The sequence below is a fragment of the Somniosus microcephalus genome, chromosome 20, assembly GCF_052327205.1.
Source record: "Somniosus microcephalus isolate GS21.2 chromosome 20, FLI_Smic_1.0, whole genome shotgun sequence".
Classification (NCBI taxonomy): domain Eukaryota; kingdom Metazoa; phylum Chordata; class Chondrichthyes; order Squaliformes; family Somniosidae; genus Somniosus; species Somniosus microcephalus.
Genome location: NC_141006.1, coordinates 22,294,647 through 22,313,626, shown reverse-complemented (window position 1 = coordinate 22,313,626; position 18,980 = coordinate 22,294,647). Strand labels below are relative to the sequence as shown.

General features: G+C 48.8%; 1 protein-coding gene across 6 annotated transcripts in view; it reads left to right on the top strand.

Moving 5' to 3' along the window:
- Positions 1-18,980, top strand: part of eva1ba (eva-1 homolog Ba (C. elegans)) — a 98,896-nt gene that overhangs the window by 39,772 nt on the left and 40,144 nt on the right. The window contains exon 1 of one of the 6 annotated variants that reach the window (XM_085962394.1): positions 810-1,245. The exons of the other annotated variants lie outside the window; for them this stretch is intronic. The gene's annotated coding sequence lies outside the window, so the exon portion shown is untranslated. Of the gene's footprint in view, positions 1-809; positions 1,246-18,980 lie in introns of those variants that run through there. 6 annotated transcript variants of the gene reach the window in all.

Here is an 18,980-nt window from a genome sequence, read left to right as displayed (position 1 = left end):
CCCACTCCTTGACGGCAAACCAGCACCCCGGCTGGAACGTGTACGCGCATGTGGATGTTGAGTGAGCACAGGATCGGAATCCGATGTGATTCACCCCCCACCCCCCAACCTTCCACGGTCAGGTACCCTGCTGGTGCTTTATCATCTAAAGTCACCTTTGAAGAGGTACTGGAGGACGTGCTGCATTTGTGGAATTTTACCCCAGCGTGAGCCGATGCCCGCAGGAGAGTAGGGGGAAAAGAAAGACTTGCATTTATATAGCGCCTTTCACTCAAAGCGCTTTACAGCCAATGAAGTACTTTCAGAATGTAGTCACTGTTGTAATGTGGGAAACACGGCAGCCAATTTGCACACAGCAAGCTCCCACAAACAGCAATGTGATAATGACCAGATCATTTGTTTTTGTTATGTTGGTTGAGGGATAAATATTGGCCAGGACACTGGGGATAACTCCCCTGCTGTTCTTGAAATAGTGCCACGGGATCTTTTACGTCCACCTGAGAGAGCAGACGGGGCCTCGGTTTAATGTCTCATCCGAAAGACGGCACCTCCGACAGTGCAGCACTCCCCTGGAGCGTCAGCCAAGCTTTATGTGCTCAAGTCTCTGGAGTGGGACTTGAACCCACAACCTTCTAACTCAGAGGCAAGTGTGCTAGCCACGGCTGACATGAAGGAAAGATGCACGATGGCAGCTTACCGCGGCAAACTTACAAAGACCTAGTAAGGAAAGGGAATGAAGGAGGCAAATTTCCTCGAGCCTTGTCCCGCTCCACCGCCGAAACTTCGGAGCGAGTTCGGCAGAATCCCCCTTTATGCTGGCAAACCAGGCTTCTGCCATAGTTATGGCAAAGTTATGGCAGCAGAGTGGGCGAAGCCTCGAGGAAGTTCACCCTCCCGGAGAATCGGAAACAGAAGATGCTGAAAACCCTCGGCCTCTGTGGTGCGAATGGAGGAGTTGACCTTTCAGGTGCAGACTATTGGTCAGAAATTAGTTTTGGCTCCACAAATACTCCCGGACTTTGCTGAGGGTTTCCTGTATTTTCAGTTTGTGTTTCAGATTTCCGGTGTCCGCAGTTTATATTTTGTTTTTTGGTTTAAACGGAATGTAGGCTTAAATGTAGTGGATATTCCCGAGAGGGCAGAGGCCTATGGTATGATGAGAGTTCCTGCCGGGGTTATTTTCTTTAACCAAAGTTCAATCTTGTCGAAGGTGCGGCCACTGGACCTGGAGTGGGCGTCTAAGAGGTAAACTTCTGAAAGCTTCGCCTGCTGGAATGCAAACCAGCAATTGGTCGGAGAAGCCTGCATGGCGTGTGACCAGATTCTCGACAGTCGCTCCCCAGTGGATGAGCTCCCAGTCGGGAGTGTGAAACCGGAAAATTCCTCTCCTCCCTAGAGTAATGCAGCCTAAACTCGTGAGGTCCACGATCAGTCAATGCGGTCGATGAAATCAGTGTCTGAATTTTTTTTTTGGAGTCAATGTACAGTTATCGAGGTCAATGAGATCAGTGTCGTGTGAATACAGTTGATGAAGTCAATGTCCCATTACGAGAATCATAGTGAGGTTTCCAGATGAAGTTAAGTTGCTGCCAAGGGCTGGGAAGTTGGGGAATTGAATTTGTAGGCCAGTGAGAACATGCCCCTTCCAGACATTTCTTCAACATTGCAGCATCCTGAGATCACTGCTGGCTGCTGTGAAGTACTGGTACAGGACAGCAGCCTCACATGCAGTGCCATCCCCACAGGGCTCCTTCTGGATTTGCAGAATGAAGAAAAGAAATTCAGTCTTCAGAGGAAGCAAAATCTGACAGCTTGTGCGACTAAATGGTGTAAGAAATTCCGCAGCTCAGTCTGTCCTGCACTGCGATACTGAAAAGCTCGTACACATAGAAATTACAACAGGCCATTCAGCCCAAGCAGTCTGTCAGCATTTACCCTTCACGTAGTTCTAAACCCACCCGGTTCCCATATCTCTTCAGCTTCTCTTTCTTCATCCACCTATCCAATCTATTCTTCAATGTTGACACACAAAGAAAGAACTTGCATTTATATAGCGCTTTGGACAACCTCATAACATCCCAAAGTGCTTTACAGCCAATGAAATACATTTGATGTGTAGTCACTGTTGTAATATAGGAAATGCAGCAGCCAATTTGTGCACAGCAAGGTCCCACAAACAGCAATGAAATAAATGGTCATCTGTTTTTTAGGTGTTTGGTGTCGGCAACTTCAAGAGGCAACTGGATAAGTAGTTGCCCAAGATGGGAGATCCAGTAGTGCATGGTATCCTTCCAGGTTTGGGAAATGGCAAGATGGACTGTCGGAAAATAATATTTTGGGATGGGTATATGAGTAATTTGAGACATGAGATATGGTAAGTGTAGCATACTTACCATCTAGCCACTCCAGTGCAGTGTTGAGGGAGAGCTGCACTGTCTGAGGTGCCGTCTTTCAGATGAGATGTTAAACCGAGCCCCCGTCTGCCCTGTCAGGTGGACATAAAAGATCCCTTGGCACTATTTTGAGGAACAGCAGGGGAGTTCTCCTGATGTCCTGGCCAATATTTATCCTTCAACCGACATGACTTAAACAGATTATCTGGTAATTATCACATTGCTGTTTGTGGGATCTTGCTGTGTGCAAATAGACTGCCGTGTTTCCTACATTACAACAGTGACTACACTTTAAAAGTACTTCATTGGCTGTAAATCTTTCCTTCCAGTTTTTCCTCATCATGTGTGGGTCTGTTGTAGATGAATTGATAGAGCTTGATTAGTCAACAACTCCATTAATATTTTGTCATGCGACTACCAGGATGGTAGAACACAAACTAGGTGGACCTTGGTCTTTTGCGGTCTACAAATTCCAATGACGGTCTCCTCGAGCCCTGCAGGCTCCTTTGTTCATGTGCTGGTTAACTGCATTGAGTGGAGTTTCCCCAAGAGTTGTGCTCTACCTATTGTGCTGCTGCAGAGTTGATGCTATGATGACGCCATTGGGATCGGCATTTGTCATTTGAACAGGAACTGTGAACAGGATTTCCCAGTGAAGCAGCAAGCAGTTATATGAAACTATTTACTCTGGGCTTTTTTTTTAAATATAGATTTTGGACAGGAGTCAATCATTTGGAGAGTCAGCTGACTCGCTCCATAGTGGATCTGCTGACCTCAGTCAGTCTGGCTTTGATGTTTATTAATGTCAGTGTTTTGAATTAATAATTCCAGCATTGTTTGTTTGGCTCCATGTGCCTCACTCAGCAAACTCCCCTTTAATACCCTCCCCCAGCCCTTTTCCTGCCATGAGACTCCCGTCAAATTAAAAGCTCTTTCTCAGAAGGCTTTCGGTCAAGGATCAAAGCAGCGTGAATAAGGATTTCAGAACGCTTTAGGCTGTCGAGCTTTATTTCAGCGTAGAGCTGTGCGTCACTGGCCTGGAAACCCAGTTCTCTCTCTCGGACAGCGAATGGGCCGCTCACAACTCTTGACGACTGTTTTCAGGCGGGCTCTGTTCACGGCACAATTTCTGAAATGAAACCTTTTTAGCTGTGCCCTGGGAAAAAGTGAAAGAACTTGCATTTATATAGCACCTTTCATGACCTCCGGTTAATGGGACTAAAAGTCGACAAATCCCAAGGACCGGATGACCTACGTCCTAGGGTTTTGAAAGAGGTGGCCATTGGGATAGTGGACGCATTGGTTGTCATCTTCCAAAATTCTATAGATTCTGGAACGGTCCCTGCAGATTGGAGGATAGCAAATGTAACCCCGCTATTTAAGAGAAGAGGGAGAGAAAAAACGGGGAACTATACAGACCTGTTAGTCTCACATCAGTAGTTGGGAAAATGCTGGAATTATAAAGGATGCAATAACTGGGAACTTAGAAACTAATAGTAAGATTGGGCAGAGTCAACATGGATTTATGAACGGGAAATCCTGTTTGACAAACCTATTGGAGTTCTTTGAGGATGTAACTAGTGGAGTAGACAAAGGGGAACCAGTAGATGTGGTGTATCTGGATTTTCAGAAGGCCTTTGATAAGGTCCCACAAAGAGGTTGGTGAACAAAATTAGGGCACATGGAATTGGGGGTAATATACTAGCATGGATTGAGAATTGGTTAACAGACAGAAAACAAAGAGTAGGGATAAACGGGTCTTTTTCAGGATGGCAGGCTGTGACTAGTGGGGTACTGCAAGGATCAGTGCTTGGGGCCCAGCTATTCACAATCTATATAAATGATTTGGATCAGGGGACTAAATGTAACATTTCCAAATTTGCTGATGATACAAAGCTAGGTGGCAGTTGTGAAGAAGATGTGAAGAGGCTTCAAGGTGATCTTGACAGGCTCAGTGAGTGGGCGAGAACATGGCAGATGGAATATAATGTGGATAAATGTGAAGTTATCCACTTTGGTAGAAAAAACAGAAAGGCAGAGTATTTCCTAAATGGTGAAAGATTGGGGAATGCAGATGCTCAAAGGGACCTGGGTGTTCTTGTACATGAGTCACTGAAAGTGAATGTGCAGGTGCAGCAAGCCATTAGGAAGGCAAATGGTATGCTGGCCTTCATTACAAGAGGATTTGAGTACAGGAGTAAAGAAGTCTTACTCCAATTATATAGGGCCTTGGTGAGACCACACCTGGAGTACTGTGTACAATTTTGGTCTCCTTACCTAAGGAAGGATATACTTGCCATAGAGGGAGTGCAACGAAAGGTCACGAAATTGATTCCTGGGATGGCGGGACTGTCGTATGAGAAGAGATTGAGTAAACTAGGCCTGTATTCTCTTGAATTCAGAAGAATGAGAGGGGATCTGATTGAAGCATACAAAATTATTACAGGGCTTGATAGGATGCTGGGAGAACGTTTCCCTTGGCTGGGGAGTCTAGAACCAGGGGCCACAGCCTCAGGATAAAGGGTAGGCCATTCAGGACTGAGATGAAAAGACATTTCTTCACACAGAGGGTGGTGAATCTTTGGCACTCTCTACCCCAGAGGGCTGTGGAGGCTCAGTCATTGGGTATATTCAAAACAGAAGTCGATAGATTTCTGACTAGTAAATGGTGATAGGGCCAGTGAATGGAGTTGAGGCAGAAGATCAGCCATGATCTCATTGAATGGCGGAGCAGGCTCGAGGGGCCGAATGGCCTACTCCTCCTATTTCTTATGTTCTTTATGTCCAAAATTGCTTTACAACCAATGAAATGCAGTCACTGTTGTAATGTAGGGATGGTAGCGACTGGGGCAAAATAAAGGACTTGCAATTTAAACTCTTTGCATGAGATTTTCCATTTACTGTTTAAGATAAATACTTTCTTCCCCAACCACCTTTAACTTAGCACCATGCACCAACTGAGAAGATGGCTGGACGACAGGGTGAATGGATACCACAGGGACACGATTTAATGGACGAAATAGCCTTTTCTCATTCTTTTGATAGTTTTTTTCTTTATATGGTCTCTCCCAGGCCTTTCCCAACACCACAGAGGAACGGTGGTGCAGTGGTTCTGTTACTGGACTAGTAATCCAGAGGCCTGGACTAATAATCCAGTGAATATAAATTCAAATCCCACCATGGCAGTTTGTGAATTTGAATTCAGTTTAAAAAGCTAGCTGGAAATAAAAAGCTGGCACCAATAAAATCTCAGATTATTGTAAAAACCCAACTGATTCACTTTAGGGAAGGAAACCTGCTTTCCTTACCCGGTCTGGCCTATATGTGACTCCAGTCCCACACCCACGTGGTTGGCTCTTAACTGCCCTCTGAAGTGGCCCAGCAAACCACTCAGTTTTATTAAACCTGTAGCGGTTCAAGAAGGCCCACCACCAGCTTCTCAGGGCAACTAGGGATAAGCAATAAATGCCAGTGACACCCACATCCACAACCACGAGACTGAATTAAAAAAAATCACTGTCAGATGTGTAACTGAGAGTGATCCTCCCTTTCTGTGAGGGGGGTGGGGCCTTTGGCCTCCACTCAGTGGCTCTACGCCAGTGTGACCAAGATGAGCAATTCATTGTGTTGCCAACTGGAGACACCCACAATCTACCACCAAGCAAAGAATTGTATGTAAAAAGAAAAAAAAAGCCTTTGATACAGGCGGCAAGAGTAACCCTTTATTAGAAAGGGATGCTGTAACAATAATGAATTGGCTTCCCTCGTCACCTGAAGATGAAGCTGAGGTACAGTTCAATGGGTGTTGACAGACCTCTAGCATCTCACCCAAGTGGCCATTCCTTATGCACGAGCCTACACAATAAGAGTTGACAAACTATTTGACTGGGTGGGGGGCAAGAGAGGAGAAGTATTCTTGCCCCATGTCCACTCACACGCACTTCCCAGCAGAAATGACTAATAGTCAAACAGGACTGGGAGCCCTGCCTGATTTCTCGCCCCCCCCCCAACTCCGACCTAGAAAACAGAAGCCAATTCAATCGTCTCCACTACCACTGTGCCTGAGCTGGATTAACTGAACACAGACCAGTCATTGATGTTGAGACCTTCCTGCTTAGTGCAGCTCAATACCACACCCACTGCTCAATCTTAATGCGTGGCAATGGTTTTTCCTCACTGTTCAGCTGTACATCTACCTGTCGGAACAGATCTTCATGGGATCTTTCCACACCGCCCTATTGTGTGAGTCTAGACAATAATTGTAGAGTCTGCGGCCTGCTGAGAATCTGTTGTCGGTGGTTGGAGAAGAGCTCTTGGACAAGTAGGAGCTTGAGTTTTCAAAACATTCCCTATGCCAATAACCTGAAATATAGTTCACCACAAACAGCAAACTATAGGGCAATGTTTTTGAGAAAAGAACTGGCGCAGTTCATGCCGGTCAGTTCAGTCAGTCCTTTCTCCATCAACTTCAATGGCCGGTGATGTGTTTCTGGCCAATAGCAGCACCGACCTCATAGCGGATTATTAACCAGACACGCTCTGTGTCAGTTGTCCTCCTGCAATTAGATGAGTAGGTTGCGTTCCATTGACATTAAGAAAGTCCCCTGGGCTTATGATAGGGCTGCCAACAATGTTCCCCTTTCATTTTCTTGGGTCGCGCGGCCCCTTTAACGGGCCATTCAAAATTCCGCGCATGCACCGTTCTTCTATTGGAAAGCCCGTGAGCCGGCTGCACGGTAGCTCAGACCGCTGTGCAGCCACGCAGCTTAAAGGGAACATTGGCTGCCAACCCACGAGAATTGCCCCGGAGTCTCCAGGAACTGAAGATTAATCTCCAGGACGCTGCTGCCAGCGACCCAGGAGAAAAGTCACAGGAGCGTTAAAAATAAAAAAAAGAAATACTTTTTTTTTCATTTTCTTTGAAAACAGTAATTTATTAGTTATAAATATACAGGAGTTGGGGGTAAAAGGCTGTTTGACCATTTAAGAATCATTTAATTGAGTCATGAAGAGACTTTCCAATTGGCATGGGAAGACAGTGAGCCGTGAGGATGGACATGTTGGGTAGACCAGTGGGGGCAGGGTAGCGGGGGCAGGGTGGCGGGAGCGTGGGGGCAAGATGGCGGGAGCGCGGGGGCAGGGTGGTGGGGGCAAGATGGCGGGGGCAGGGTGGTGGGAGCAGGGTGGTGGGAGCGCAGGGGTAGGATGGCGGGAGCGCGGGGGCAGGGTGGTGGGGGAAGATGGCGGGGGCAGGGTGGTGGGAGCAGGGTGGTGGGAGCGCAGGGGTAGGATGGCGGGAGCGCGGGGGCAGGGTGGTGGGGGAAGATGGCGGGGGCAGGGTGGTGGGGAAGATGGCGGGGGCAGGGTGGTGGGAGCGCGGGGGTAGGATGGCGGGAGCAGGATGTCATGTAATGAAACTTCCAGGAATCCATCCAATTAGAGTTGTCAACCTTTGCTTATGATGATAGCCCATCATAACCCTATCCTGGCAACTGATTGATTTTGGTCTAAATGGCTTCAGTAGCATTTTCTCCCAAGATCTATTATGAGTTTTTATTTATACAAAACATTAGCCTTAACTGCAAAACGATTACTGTCTGACTTTCAGCAGATGCTCTGGATGAACAAACACAATATAAAGTTAGAGTAGCATTTATTGAATCATTTGTTGAGGAACAGGAGTAGACCACTCAGTCCCTCGGGCCTGGTCCGCCATTCAATCAGATCATGACCGATCTGCACCTTAACTCCATTTTGCTGCTTTTGCTCCATATTCCTTGATACCCTTACCTAACAAAAAGGGTATTAGAGGAGCCATTAGAAAGGGACATGGGCTTGTGCCTAGTGCAGTTTTGGGGCCCTCATGATGAGTTGAATCTCAAGAGGGCTGCAGCTGTACAGGCTGATGGTGACTTGTCAGTAACCCGCTGCCCCTCCGTCAATCTACTTGCCTCTCAGCGATCCAGGGGAACGGTATTACCAGTTAGCTGCAAGCAGTTTGCCTGCCTGTTCTCTCAGGCTATGAAAACAGCTGGAAACGGGACAGAAAGGAGAATAAATTTGATCACCTGCTCCAACGGGAAAAATAGTTGTATTGGGCACAAGTTTCTAGGTGGAAGCTGTCATTGGTGTTGTGCTGCATTGATGCAAAGCAGCTGAAGTCTGACCTCTGACCTTTTCTCAGAGGAAATTGTGTGAGCCAAACCAAACAGTCCAAATACAGTAATTCATTTAAAAAATGTGCTTCTCAACATTAATTGCTAGGAGTGTCCTTCCCATTGCCTCATGAGTGGGGAGAGTTCTGTATTTAGCAGGACTTGACAGCTGGTGGCACAGAACAAACCCCTTTGACATTGGCAGTTTTCTCGGTTGAACTGATTTCCACTGGAGTTATTTTTTGCGTTCCCAGTCCACTCTCCGAGGTTGCTTGGGAATTAGTTACACATGTTCAAAAATACATAAAAACGTCACGGTAATTGCTTGAGTCAAGTAATCATAGGCACCTGATGGCATCATGATTTTCCCACAAATTTACTGCCAATGTAAATCAGCAAACAAGGGACCTTAACATGATGCGACAGCAAACGAAGCAGTTTCCCCCTGTATCCCATCTTAACAGAATGAAATCGGCACAAACCAAGCTGGTGCAAAGAAGAGAGGAAAAAAAACAGAAAGACTTGCATTTATATAGCGCCTTTCACAACCTCAGGACGTCCCAAAGCGCTTTACAGCCAATGGCGTACTTTTGAAGTGTACCCACTGATGTAATGTAGGAAACGGGGCAGCCAATTTGCACACTGCAAGATCCCACTAACAGCAACCTGATAATCTGATTTTAGTGATGTTGGTTGAGGGATAAATATTGGCCCAGGACACCGGGGAGAACTCCCCTGTACCTCTTCATAATAGTGCCATGGGATCCTTTACGTCCACCTGAGAGGGCAGATGAGGCTTCGGTTTAACGTCCCATTCGAAGGACGGCACCTCCGACACTGCAGTGCTCCTTCAGTCCTGCATTGGCGTGTCAGCCTAGATTATATACTCCAGTCTCTGGAGTGGGCCTTGATCCTACAACCTTCTGACTCCGAGGCAATAGTCACTGAGTACCACTGAGCCATGGCTGACACCTGTGGTGGTGTTTGTCCCAACCCTCTGTTAGAAGGTGTTTCAAGCCAACATAACTAATGTTCTATTTGACTTTTGAAGGTAGCCATTGCCCAATTTCTTGGCGTTAATAGGGAGATGAGGCAACTCAGCAGCTTTACTCCCTCCTGGTGCATGCCTCCCAGTACCCAAGCTACAAGAGCTACCAGTAATCTTCGGGTTTGGAGAAAGAACCATAGAATCAAGAGGAGGCCATTCGGCCCACCGTGGCTGTGCCAGCTCTTTGAAAGAGCTATCCAATTAGTTCCACTCCTCTGCTCTTTCCCCATAGCCCTGCAATTTTTTTCTTTTCAAGTATATATTCAGTTCACTGTTGAAAGTTACTACTGAATTTGCTTCCACCACCCTTTCAGGCAGAGCAATCCAGATTATCATAATTCCCCGTGTGTAAAAAAAAAATCTCCTCATCTCCCCTCTGGTTCGTTTGCCAATTATCTTAAATTTGTGTCCTCTGGTTACTGACTCTCCTGCCAGTGGAAACAGAGTGAATAACTATCAAAACCCTTCATAACATTGAATACCTCTATAAATCTTCCCTTAACCTTCTCTGCTCTAAGGAGAACAACCCCACTTTCTCTAGTCTCTTCACATAATTGAAGTTCCTCATCCCAGCTACCAAAATGGTGAGCAGTCTCTAATCTCCATGGAATCATGAGCCTGTCTTGCTGGTAGTTTTGTCTCCATGAGGTCACTGGATTAACGCAGTGAGTATGAGGCATTCCATTCAAGGTCTGCAGTTTCTCTGAACCAATAGAATGATGTTGCAAGGTCCTACTTTTCGCCAAGCTAACTGAAATCTGGTTCCATTGTCCCTCATCGACCCCCTCAAAAAATGAAGATGGGATAGAAATTTAAGTCAAGTTAATTCTATCATTAGGATGAAGTTTTAGCTGATCTGCTGCTGCAGTTGCACCATGTTATTGTTACAGTAATGTTGTGACCAAAGTAATTCCGCATTTGATACCAATAAGCTTGTTGTGGCAGAAAATTAAACTTAAGCCTCTAATCCTTTAATATTGTGTAATGTACTCCGTATGTGATGCTCTTAATCAGCTCGGATTGCTCCCACCGCTATCTCCACCGGTGTCGGAATTGTAAGCACCAGTGTTCGATAGCCCAGTCTGGTGTAGCTGATGTTCAAAACAACCCAGGTTTGAAAAGACAAAGTCCACACTCTGTACACAATTACACTTAGACAGCAAAGGTCAGCAGCGTCGACCGACCTTGACTGTTTGTCTATGTTCCAGGTGTCAGAGAGTCCCACTGGATCTTCATCAATCTGATATCTCCAGGTTAACCGAGGTCTCCTCCAATCCGCAGCGGGTCGGTGTTCCTTCCTGACCTGATTCCCAAGCTTCAGTGCCCGGTTTACAGGAACTTTGTCTCTGAGGTGGGCGAGGTGACCAGAGAATCCGGTGGGCGAGGTGATCAGAGAGAATCCAGTGGGCGATGGTGACCGGAGAGGGCCCGGTGGGCGATGGTGACCGGAGAGGGCCCGGTGGGCGATGGTGACCGGAGAGGGCCCGGTGGGCGATGGTGACCGGAGAGGGCCCGGTGGGCGATGGTGACCGGAGAGGGCCCGGTGGGCGATGGTGACCGGAGAGGGCCCGGTGGGCGTGGTGACCGGAGAGGGCCCGGTGGGCGAGGTGACCAGAGAGGGCCCGGGGTAGATGACATCGTTCACAGCCTCCACGATTTACCCATCAACTTGAATGTCTTGTGTTGAATTGAGTGCTTTTAAATTTCAAGTAGATATAGACAGAAATGCAACTCTATTGAAATTCATATGACACCACTGTACCATTAGTGGTCACACCAGTAACGTGGAAATCCCACACCTTGGTCAGGTTGAATTTGTCCTTAGGATTTTGAAACGGCAGAATTTGCTTTACTCTCCTCAATTTTTTCTGTAAGGTCATCCTGAACTTGGCAGCTTGACAACAGGGTACAGCATCTGCAGTATTTTGCTATCGTACTGAATAACCTCACTGCTCGAGAGCTAGCGGGTGTTCATGTTTGTAACTACAATGTCGGGGATTGTTTGAGTTATGTGCAGGCTGGGTTTTGGAGTTGCTGATGACCTTATGATTTGTGCTCCTCGGGATCAGCTCTCCGTCCTGGTGTCTCCCGGTGGTAACATATCAAACGTCACTACTCTTAAAAATAATTTGAGCGCAACAAAAAACAAGCTTTAGGTTCGGCCATGTTGGTGCCCACAAGGCACTGCTCCAGTTGCCTTTTATATTTGGTGGATTTGGACTATTTCTGGAGATGATGGTGTTTGCTTATCCTGAGAGAGAATATTGACTGTAAAGTTTTAGAGCGCACCTCCGCATACTAAAACATTCAGAAATTCCTGGGCCACCGACAGTAAATAAAACCACCAGGGATGGGAGGACACAAATCTGGAGCAGTGATCAGTTTTTACTGATTTTTCAGCTTCGTGATGGCTTTTGAGGCCTGAGTGTAAAGCTTGCAAGCAAAGTGCCGTTTCTACGCTGAGTCTCTGCTATGACTGTGCCCAATAATCCATCGCATTCCTCTCTTGTCTTAAAATCAAGACAGATTTAGAGATACGGAGTAGTTCCTATTTTGTATTGAATCGTGATGATTGACTTGTCAGATTACTGCCAGATGTGAGCTCCGGAACTTCCAATGGTTTGTTTGTATAGCAGCTATCCATCAAACTTCAGTTCCTGCTCCTGACGATGACGGGGCCCACCGCTAATGTGATGTGCAGTGTGCCCACTGGATATATCTCCGCCTAGGGGTTTAACTTCCTCTGTGCGCTCTTTTTACAACCATAGAATTTTATAGCACAGAAGGAGGTCACTCGCCCCCAATGTGCCAGCGATGATTGGGTAATTCCCCTGTCAATCACTGCTGTAAGTGACTGGGATTGAGTTTACATGGATAATTTGTGTTCTGTAATGATCCTCTCCGCTCACTGCGTTGTGCTGGAGAAATAACCCTGCATTTATCGGGGAGACTTTAGGTCATGAGTTCTGTTTGCTACAGTGCGTGGAGACTGTGTTTAAACAGGCTACATCTGTCGTTTGCTGAGTAAACAGACTTGGTTTGCCGTAAGTTCCGCCCACCTCCAAGAAAAAAGGTGGGACTAACAAACCTAGAGCCCCCTGGATGTCTAGAGACATACAGGGTAGGATAAAGCAAAAAAAGGGAGGCGTATGACAGATACCAAGGGCTCAATACTCCAGAATCTTTAGAGGAGTGCAGGGGTGCAATTAAAAATGGTATTAGGAAAGCAAAGAGAGAGCATGAAAAATTCTTGGCAAGTAAAATCAAGGAAAACCCAAAGATGTTTTATAAATATATTAAGAGTAAGAGGATAACTAAAGAAAGGGTAGGGCCTATTAGAGATCATGAGGGTAATCTGTGTGTGGAGGCGGGAGACGTCGGTAGGGTTCTTAATGAAAACTTTGCGTCTGTTTTCACAAAGGAGAGGGGCGAAGCAGACATTGCTATCGGGGAGGAGGAGTGTGAAATATTAGATGAAATAAACATAGTGAGAGGAAGTATTAAGGGACTTAGCAGCTTTAAAAGTGGATAAATCCCCAGGCCCAGATGAAATGTATCCCAGGCTGTTAAGCGAAGCAAAAAAGGAAATAACAGAGGCCCTGACCATCATTTTTCAATCCTCACTGGCTTCAGGTGTGGTGCCGGAGAACTGGAGGACTGCTAATGTGGTACCCTTGTTTAAAAAGGGAGAAAAGGATAGACCGAGTAATTACAGGCCAGTCAGCCTAACCTCGGTGGTGGGAAAATTATTGGAAAGAATTCTGAAGGACAGGATAAATCTTCATTTAGAAAGACACGGATTAATCAAGGATAGTCAGCACGGATTTGTTAAGGGAAGGTCGTGTCTGACAAACTTGATTGAATTTTTTGACGGTAACAAGGAGGGTAGATGAGGGTAGTGCATTTGATGTAGTGTATATGGACTTTAGCAAGGCTTTTGATAAGGTTCCACACGGCAGACTGGTCGCGAAGTTAAAAGCCCATGGGATCCAGGGCAAAGTGTCAAGTTGGATTCAAAACTGGCTCGGAGACAGGAAGCAGAGGGTAATGGTTGATGGGTGTTTTTGTGACTGGAAGGCTGTTTCCAGTGGGGTTCCGCAGGGCTCAGTACTAGGTCCCTTGCTTTTTGTGGTATATATCAACGATCTTGACTTGAATATAGGGGGTATGATTAAGAAGTTTGTAGATGATAAAATCGGCTGTGTGGTTGATACTGAAGAAGGAAGCTATAGACTGCAGGAAGATATCAATAAATTGGTCAGGTGGGCAGAACAGTGGCAAATGGAATTCAATCCGGAGAAGTGTGTGGTAATGCATTTGGGGAGGACTAAGAAGGCAAGGGAATACACATTAAATGGTAGGACACTGAGTAGTGTAGAGGAACAAAGGGACCTTGGAGTGCATATCCACAGATCCCTGAAGGTAGCAGGCCAAATAGATAAGGTGGTTAAGAAGGCACACGGAATGCTTGCCTTTATTAGCCATGGCATAGAATACAAGAGCAGGGGGGTTATGCTTCAACTGTATAAAACACTAGTTAGGCCTCAGCTAGAGGTTGAATGCAGTTCTGGTCACCACATTACAGGAAAGATGTGATTGCACTAGAGAGGGTACAGAGGAGATTTACAAGGATGTTGCTGGGAGTAGAGAATCTTAGCTATGAGGAAAGACTGGATAGGCTGGGTCTGTTTTCCTTGGAACAGAGGAGGCTGAGGGGAGACCTTATTAAGGTGTATAAAATTATGAGGGGCTTAGATAAAGTTGTTAGAAAGGATCTATTTCCCTTCGCAGAGGAGTCAAAAACCAGGGGGCACAGATTTAAAGTAATTGGGGGAAGGTTTAGAGGGGATTTGAGGGGAAATTTCTTCACCCAGAGGGTTGTGGGGGTCTGGAACTCACTGCCTGAAAGGGTGGTAGAGGCAGGAACCCTATCCACATTTACAAAGTGATATACCTATCAATTCCTCCAATAAAAGGCGAAGAGTTACGAAGGTGACTAAAGGTTTTTATTGACTAAATAACAGAGCCCACTCTCGTGGGTGATCCGATCCAAGCAGGAGGAATACCAGCCAGTCGCTCACCTTTATACCTGGCCTGGTGGGTGGAGCCAAGGCGGAGTCGGCAGTGGTCATCCCAGGTATAGCAGTGTGGCAAGAGGCGACCTCGTACCGTGATACAATAGTGGTCAGTGATACAGTTATAACGAACAGTGGTGAACAGTGCTAACTACTAACAGTGATACAATAGTGAACGTGGTTTACCACATTCACCCCTTGTTTAGAATTAAGTCCGGCGGGGTGAAGTGTACTACCAATTCTGGTAGGTCAGTCTGTCCGGAGGCTTCGTAAGCCTCTCCGATCGCCGCAGCGGTGGTGTTGCCTTATCCGGTGCTGGTGCCTTATCCGGTGTTGATGCTGGTGTTTGCGTGGTCGGCGAGGGCTCGTGGGGTTCCGGCATGCCGTCTACCTGGACTGAGGTTGGGGGGGGTGGTGGCGGTGTTTCCGGATCGGCTGAGGGTGCGAGGTCTCGTAGGGAGACAGTGTCCTCCCGCCCGTCTGGGTACGCCACGTAGGCGTACTGGGGGTTGGCGTGCAGGAGGTTCACCCTCTCGACCAGGGGGTCCGTTTTATGGGTCCTCACGTGTTTCCGCAGCCAGACCGGCCCCGGGGCGGTCAGCCAGGTTGGTAGAGTGGTTCCCGTAGTCGACTTCCTGGGGAAAACGAACATTCGTTCATGGGGGGTGGTGTTAGTGGCCGTGCAAAGTAATGACCGGATGGAGTGCAGCGCTGTCGGGAGGACTTCTTGCCAGCGGGAGGTTGGGAGGCCCTTAGACTTTAAGGCTAAGAGGACGGCCTTCCATACCGTCGCGTTCTCTCTTTCCACCTGACCGTTACCTCTGGGGTTGTAGCTGGTGGTCCTGCTTGCTGCAATACCTCTCTCTAGGAGGAATTGCCGGAGTTCCTCGCTCATGAAGGAGGAGCCCCGGTCGCTGTGTATATAGTTCGGGAACCCGAACAAGGCGAAGAGGGCATTCAGGCACTTAATGACCGTGCTACTGGTCATGTCGGGGCAGGGGAAGGCAAAGGGGAAACGGGAGTACTCATCAACGATGTTGAGGAAGTACACATTACGGTCAGAGGACGGGAGGGGCCCCTTAAAGTCGATGCTCAGGCGCTCGAAGGGGCGGGTGGCCTTGATCAGGCTTGCTCGGTCCGGCCTATAGAAGTGCGGTTTGCACTCCGCACAGGTCTGGCAGTTCCTGGTCATGGTCCTGACCTCCTCGATGGAGTAGGTCAGGTTGCGGGCCTTAATGAAATGGTAGAGTCTGGTGACTCCGGGGTGGCAGAGCTGGTCGTGGAGGGTCTGAAGCCTATCGATATGCGCGCTGGCGCATGTCATTCGTGAAAGGGCATCAGGGGATTCGTTCAGCTTGCCTGGCCGGTACAAGATCTCATAATCGTAGGTGGAGAGCTCGATTCTCCATCTCAAAATCTTGTCATTCTTGATTTTGCCCTTCAGCTTGTTATTAAACATGAAAGCCACCGAACGCTGGTCGGTGAGGAGGGTAAATCGTTTGCCTGCCAGGTAGTGCCTCCAGCGCCGTACTGCCTCCACGATCGCCTGGGCCTCTTTCTCGACCGACGAATGTCGGATCTCGGGGCCCTGTAGGGTCCTTGAGAAGAAGGCCACTGGCCTCCCCTCCTGGTTTAGGGTGGCGGCTAAGGCGAAGTCGGATGCGTCGCTCTCCACCTGAAAGGGGATGGACTCGTCCACTGCGTGCATCGTGGCCTTGGCTATGTCTCCCTTAATGAGGGAGAAGGCCGCGCACGCCTCCTCCGTGAGGGGGAAGGAAGTGGCTTTCAGGAGGGGTCTGGCTTTGTCCGCGTAATTGGGTACCCATTGGGCATAGTAGGCGAAAAGCCCCAGGGTTCTCCTAAGTGCTTTAGGGCAGTGGGGGAGGGGTAGCTCCATGAGGGGGCGCATTCTTTCTGGGTCGGGGCCGATGATTCCGTTCTCCACTACGCAGCCGAGGATGGCAAGGCGCGTGGTGTTAAACACGCATTTCTCCTTATTGTAGGTGAGGTTCAGCCGTTGGGCCGTACGGAGGAATTTCTCCAGATTCGCGTCATGTTCCTGCCGGTCGCGGCCGCAGATAGTGACGTTATCTAGGTAGGGGAATGTAGCCTGCAGTTCGTTCTGGTCAACCATCTGGTCCATCTCCCTTTGGAAGACCGAGACCCCATTAGTGACACCGAAGGGGACCCTAAGGAAGTGGTATAGGCGCCCATTCGCCTCGAAGGCGGTATACTGGCGGTCCTCAGGGTGGATAGGGAGTTGGTGGTAGGCCGACTTCAGGTCGATGGTCGAGAATACTTTATACTGTGCAATCTGATTGACCATGTCAGATATGCGGGGGAGGGGGTATGCGTCCAGCTGGGTATATCTGTTTATGGTCTGGCTGTAGTCGATGACCAGGCGGTTTTTATCGCCGGTCTTTACGACTACGACCTGGGCACGCCAGGGGCTGCTGCTCCCCTCGATAATGCCCTCTTTCAGGAGGCGCCGCACCTCAGAGCTAATGAAGGCTCTGTCCCCGGCGCTATACCGCCTGCTTTTGGTAGCGACGGGTTTGCAGTCAGGGGTAAGGTTAGCAAACAGAGAGGGTGGCGGGACCTTGAGGGTGGAGAGGCTGCAGGTGTTACGCGGTGGGCGGTTTAACGTTTGCTGGTTGTTGACTGTGAGTGGGGGGAGGGGTCCACCGTATGCTAGGGTTACGCTTTGGAGGTGGGATTGGAAGTCCAGCCCTAGTAGGACGGCAGCGCAGAGATGGGGGAGGACGAGGAGTTTAAAGTTTTTATACTCCGTGCCCTTAACCGACAGGGTCACGACACAGTAGCCGCTGATGTCCGTGGCGTGGGACCTCGATGCCATCGAGATTCGGCTGCGCGTTGGTAGGACAGAGAGGGAGTAGTGGCTCACCGTGTCTGGGTGGATGAAGCTCTCCGTGCTTCCGCTGTCGAACAGGCAGGTCGTGGCGTGGCCGTTCACTTTGATGTCCATCATTGACTTGGACAGATGGTGCGGGCGGGCTTGGTCCAGGGTGACGGAAGCTAGTGTGTAGCCGAGCGAGTCGTTGTCATCTGCGGGCGAGGCGGTCGGGCGTGGTGAGTAAAATGGCGTCTCCCACGAGGTAGGGCCCCATGAGGCACTATTGGGGTCGGTTGCCTTAATCAAAGATGGCCGCCCCCATGACTCATGTGTGGGGATGCTGGCCTCAGTTGCCCTAAACAAAGATGGCCGCCCCCATGACTCATGTGTGGGGATGCTGGCCTCAGTTGCCCTAAACGAAGATGGCCGCCCCCATAGTTCGCATGCGGCACTGCTGGCCTCTGAGGATCCGCTCCTGCAGGCCTTGGAGAAGTGGCCTTTCTTCAGGCAGGTTTTACATATGGAGTTCTTGGCTGGGCAGCGCGACCTCGGGTGCTTCTCCTGGCCACAAAAAAAACAGCCGGCGGCCCGATCGCGGATGCCCGATGTCGGGGCCGGTGCCGGGGGTGGCGGGGCCGGTCGGGTCCGGGACGCCGACGCAGAGGTAGGTCCCGGGGGCGGCGCTGGGAAGGGTGCTGTGGTAGGGGTCGGGCCCGAGTCCCAGGGTCGCGAGCAGTACCTGGTGAATGCTTCCTGATCTTGGTGGGCCACTTCCAGGGAGATAGCGAGGGCTTCAGCTTTTTCCATGCTGAGGTCTTTAGCTTCCAGCAGTCTTTGCCGTGAGTACTCGGACCGTAGGCCTTTCAGGAATGCGTCGCGGATATTATCTTCAGTATTTTCGGCTGCCGACACCGATTTAAACTCACAGTTCCTGGCGAGTGCATATAGCGCCTGTGAGAATTCGGCTACTGATTCTCCTGGCTGTTGCGGCCGTGATCTTAGGAGGTGCCTAGCGTACATGTAGTTTACCGGGGTCCGGTACTTCTGTTTCAGCAGGTTGATGGCGGTCTCGTAGGTAGTCATGTCCTCGATGAGAGTGTATACTCTCGGGCTCAGTTGTGCCTGCAGGACACTTAGTTTGGATGCCTGAGGGACGCTGGATTCTCTCAGGTATGATTCGAAGCAGACCAGCCAGTGTTTAAAGTCTGCGGCTGAGTTTGCTGCTCGTGGGTTCAGGTCCAGGTACGGCGGTCTGAGGGCTCGCAGCCAAGCTGGCTGGTGTGGCTGTGCTCCTGGGAGCTGCGCTGGTGGCTCCTCCGCCGGTTGTGACTCGTTGTTGGACATCATTAAATTTAGTCAATAAAATTGATATACCTATCAATTCCTCCAATAAAAGGCGAAGAGTTACGAAGGTGACTAAAGGTTTTTATTGACTAAATAACAGAGCCCACTCTC